Here is a 5,665-nt window from a genome sequence, read left to right as displayed (position 1 = left end):
GACCCCCAACACCTCCTAGGGGGAGAAATCCTCCTCCCATCATAGACCCGGATGGTCCAGTACAGAGAAGGGCTGTTGTCCCAAGCGATGATCCAAGCAATCTTCTTCCCCTTGGAGATCCTGATGATCCTACTCCACCCTTCACTGAAGATATAATGAATGCCCATATCTCAAGGAAGTTTAAGATGCCAACTATAAAAGATTATGACGGCACGGGAGATTCCGCTAATCATGTTAGAACATTCTCTATTGCACTGCTGTTGCAGCCCGTTAATGATGCTATTAAGTGTCAGGCCTTTTCTCAAACCCTGTCGGGTATGGCTCAAAGGTGGTATAGTCACTTGCCCCCAAACTCTATTGGGTCATTCAGAGAATTAAGTCAGGCTTTTATTAAGAAATTCATCAGTGGGAGAGTTCATGAGAAAAGTTCAGCATCTCTTATGAGCATTGTGCAGGGAACAAAGGAATCCTTGACAGATTACCTGAATCGTTTCACAAAGGAGGCTTTAAAAGTCCCAGACCTTGATGATAAGGTAGCCATGATAGCGCTGCAACAAGGAACTAGGGATGAGTTTTTTAAGATGTCCTTGGCCAAACGTCCCCCTGAAAGCATGTTGCAGCTCTAGGATAGGGCAGGGAAGTATATCAAGGTTGAAGAAAGCATGAGGAAGACCGTAGTAAGTAATGAGCCCACTGGAGGCAAGAAGCGGAAAACTGATCTGGAGTATATCGCTAAGGACAAGTATCCTAGAACCGAGCAAAACCCTGATTCAACCCCCAAGAAGGGAAGACCTGGGCAAAAGTTCACCGAGTACGCTAAGCTGAATGCTCCTAGATGCCAGATATTGATGGAAATCGAGAAAGATCGAGATATTCGTTGGCCTAAGCCCTTGAAGGCTGATCCTGCCAAGCTAGATAAGAGCAAGTATTGCAGATTTCACAAAGATGTTGGTCATGACACCGATGAGTGTAGGCAACTAAAAGATGAAATCGAGTTCCTCATTCGAAAAGGAAGATTGAACAAATACACTGGAGAAGGAGGGGATAGAAGCAACAACGTGAGAAGGAATTTTGATGATCGAAGGAGAGATCAAGAAGATCAGGGGTGAAATCCCCAACCTAGGGGACCGGTGATAAATACAATCTTCAGAGGACCGCGCCCCCGAGGGCCTGTGATCAACATAATTTTTGGAGGACCAACTGCTGCTGAGTTATCCAAGAACTCCAGGAAAGCATATGCTCGAGAAGTTATGCATATTGTTGGGGAAGCCCCGCAGAGGGCCAGGACAGGAGTAACAATGTCTTTTGATGATTCTGATCTGGAGGGTGTTAAATTTCCCCATGACGACTCGTTGGTCATAACCCCGATAATAGGGAACAGCCCAGTAAGAAGGGTCCTTGTGGATAATGGTGCTTCAGTGGATATTTTGCTCCATGACACCTTTTTAAGGATGGGATATAATGACTCCCAATTGACCCCAACCGACATGCCGATATATGGATTCGAAGGAGTGGAATGCCCCGTAGAAGGAATAATCAAGTTGCCAACAACCATAGGACAGGAACCAAGGCAATCAACTCAAATGTTGGACTTTGTGATGGTGAAGGCTAGTTCGACCTACAACGCTATCATGGGAAGAACAGGGATACATGCTTTCAAGGCAATCCCTTCTTCTTATCATTTAGTTATGAAGTTTTCGACTCGAGATGGGATTGGAGAAGAAAGAGGAGATCAAAAAATGGCTAGAAGCTGTTATGTGGCCTCTTTGAGGGCAGATGGAGTTGGGGGGCAGGTTCTTCCTATTAAAGATCTGGATATCTGAGAGAATGATGAGAAAAGGGGAAAGCCAGCAGAAGATTTGGTTTCAATTCCTTTGGCCCCCGAAGATCCTGGGAAGGTGACTTTTATTGGAGCAACGCTCGAGGAGCCCCTTAGAGGGAAGTTGGTGAGATTTTTGCAAGAAAATAGTGATGTTTTTGCATGGTCAGCAGTTGATATGCCAGGAATAGACCCGGAACTGATTACTCACAAGCTGAATGTGGACCCAAATCGGAAGACGGTAAAATAAAAGAAAAGAAGTTTTGCTCCAGAAAGGCAAGAAGCTATAAAACAGGAAGTGGAGAAGTTCTTGGAGGCTGGTTTCATTGAGGAGATTCAATTTCCAGAGTGGTTAGCAAACCCTGTAATGGTGAAGAAGGCTAATGGAAAATGGAGGATGTGTGTGGACTTCACTGATCTAAATGATGCCTGTCCTAAGGACTGTTTTCTGTTACCAAGGATCGATACTTTGATAGATGCCACTGCTGGGCATGAAATGCTGAGTTTAATGGACGGATTTAGTGGATACAATCAGATCAAGATGCACAAGGATGACATTCCAAAGGTATCATTCATCACTGACTTTGGTATTTATTGTTATCTTGTTATGGCGTTTGGTCTCAAGAATACAGGAGCCACCTATCAAAGGTTGGTATATAAAATTTTTAAGGATCTTATTGGCAAGACTATGGAAGTTTATGTTGATGACATGTTAGTCAAGAGTCTAGTAAAGACTGATCATATAGCCCATTTAAGGGAAGCTTTTGAGGTCCTGAGATACCACAACATGATGTTAAATCCTACAAAGTGTGCATTCGGAGTAGGATCTGGAAATTTTTTGGGATTGATGGTCTCCAAGAGAGGGATCGAGGCTAACCCTGATAAAATAAAGGCAATCCTAGACATGGAACCACCAAAAACTATCAAGGATGTTCAGAAGCTCACATGAAGGGTTGCTGCATTGGGACGATTCATCTCCAAGTCAGGAGACAAGTGCCTATCATTCTTTAAGTCACTAAAAAACATTAAGGACTTTGTATGGAGTTAGGAAAACCAGAAGGCTTTCGAAGAATTGAAGAAATATATGGCGCAGGCCCCGTTGTTGGCCAAGCCAGTTTTGAATGAAGTTTTATTCTTGTACTTAGCTGTTTCAGAGAGTGCCTTAAGCGCTGTATTGGTAAAGGAGGAACTGAAAGTCCAGAAACCCGTATACTATGTCAACAAAATTCTGCATGGTGCTGAGTTGAATTATTCAACTATTGAGAAATTTGCTCTAGCCTTGGTAATGGCTTTGAGAAAGCTGCGTCCTTACTTTCAGGCTCATCAGATTGAGGTGCTAACGAATCAACCCCTGAGAAATATCATTCACAGTCCCAAGGCAAGTGGGAGATTGATCAAGTGGGCAATAGAGCTGAGAGAGTTCGATCTCATGTATAAGCCACGAACGGAAATAAAAGCCCATGCATTAGCTGACTTCGTGGTGGAATGTACTATATCCAACCAAGAAGTCGGGGCAGGAAGATAACATACCTCAAGACAAGGAAGATGGTAAGGGGGATAAAGAGAAGGTTAATAAGGAAAAAAAAATACCGGGTTCTCTATTTTGATGGAGCATCAAAAACGAATTCAAGTGGAGCAGGTTTGGTTTTACAAAGCCTTGATGGGTTCTTAATTGAGTATGCCATGAAGCTAGACTTCCCAACCACAAACAATGAGGCAGAATATGAAGCTCTGATAGCTGGTCTTGGCTTAGCAGGGACACTTAGAGTCAAGAACTTAAAAGTCCATGGAGACTCGAAGTTGGTCATATCCCAGGTGAAGGGAGAGTTTGAGGCAAGGGATGAGACAATGGCTAAGTATGTCCGCCTAGTAAGGGCCGTGATGACCCAATTTGATGAAAGCCATGTTGAGCATATTCCAAGGGAGGAAAATGCTAAGGCAGATGCGTTGTTAAAATTTGTTTCATCTGAGATGGAAGAAAGTTCTGGAAGTGTATACTATCGCGTTTTGAAAACACGGAGCATTATGTTAAGCTTGTGGCTCCTATAGGCCTGGGGACGTCATGGATTGTATAACACCCTCCAAATCCGGGATATAGATTTGGGGCATTATTAACAACAACTATAACTAAACCTGTACAAGCGGAATATAAATATAATAATTACCCCGAACTAATACTACTCAGGATATTTTAAGGGTTGAGTTGAAAACAAGAACCACATACTACACTTTATTATAAACCCAAATAAATAAAACCTGTCTCAAGAACTCTCTTTATTACAAAACTTTATTCTATCTACAATCTCACCACACAATTTTTATTCAAACTACACAAGACTTTTATTCAACCCAACATTACTACTTATCCTGTTACACCTGATCTGGCAATTCAAAGCTCTCTTCGGGAATGGGAAGGAACACTCTTGGTATAAGAGGGTCCCGCTGCTTAACTCGCTTCTTGACTATGCGGGTCCTGATGGGTTTCATTCTCTACCTTAACTGTAAAACAATAGGAATAACAATAAAAGGGGATGAGCCAAAATTGCTCAACAAGCCTACAACAATATATATAGTATAAAGAGAGAGAAATAAGTGAACCAATAAGCTGCTGGTTGGAACAACCATCTGAATCTGTATAGGATAGTAATTTGCCAATGCTGGCGAGTACCAAATGAACAAGACTGGAAACAAGAACCAACATATGCACTATAACCCGCTGATCAGTCAGGATATAGTGCGGATCTATACCCAACTGCATAGACCCAACCAACATAAAGAGTACTCAGGCAACTATGGCCTATTAAATAATGGTCTGGGTAAAACCCAGCCCGTATAGTAACCATCCAGTCCAAGGTATAGCATCCGGAACAATCGAAATGCTTTTGATATATCCCAACACCAGGATATACCAGAGTATATGTAACAAGGGTAAAAAGGATTGAAATATGAATAGGGAATTCAATAAATTGGGAGAAATCAAGAATCGAAATGAAATTGAAACAAGCATTAATAAATGGGTAACAGTGTATATGAACAATGATTATCAAAGGTAACTGATACGATAAAAGGAAATATAATTCACTATTCTGAATTTAGAATAGGGGAAAAACTTGCCTTGCGCGTACTTAACCTGGTCCAACTCACCGCCTTCTGTCCCTAGCTTGCTCTGCCTTGCTAACACTGAACCAATCATGGAAAGATAGTCGTTTAGATAACTTACTATATACGTGTATCTTGAATTGATATCACGCAACTTTATTAAGTCTACCCATGTGTTTATATCTGACTCGCATATATACACATATATTTATATAGCACATAGGTTCACATAATCACGTAAAGCACATAGCACATAAAGCATATAATCAATTTTTAGACTTATAATTATTATTTTTTTAGAATCGATTCTAGACTCATACCTGCATTAACTAGCCCTATCTGATTTTATTATAATTTTTCGGGATTTATTCGACTCAATTATACCCCTATTAGAACCTATGAACTATTAATTATCACCAAACCACTCTCTTTCGGAAGAAATTATAACTTACAACTATTTTTATTGGATTCGTCTCATTTTTCTGAGTCTAGGGGTCTTCGTTTCGCTCAAATCAGACTACCGGTTGAATTATTATGAATTAAACAAGATTTAATTAATTAATAATTAATTATAAATAATTAATTATAATTAAACAATCCTTAATTACATTTTTAAATAATTAATTAATAATTATTGTATTTTAAAATAATTAATCCCTAATTATTAGGAATTATTACTATTTATTACAAATTATTATTACTTATTCGATCAGATCGATTATTTACAAATAATCAATCGATCTAATT

The sequence above is a fragment of the Apium graveolens genome, chromosome 5 (assembly GCF_009905375.1).
Source record: "Apium graveolens cultivar Ventura chromosome 5, ASM990537v1, whole genome shotgun sequence".
Classification (NCBI taxonomy): domain Eukaryota; kingdom Viridiplantae; phylum Streptophyta; class Magnoliopsida; order Apiales; family Apiaceae; genus Apium; species Apium graveolens.
The sequence above is the reverse complement of the archived record's forward strand: the minus strand, read 5'-3'. Positions refer to the sequence as shown.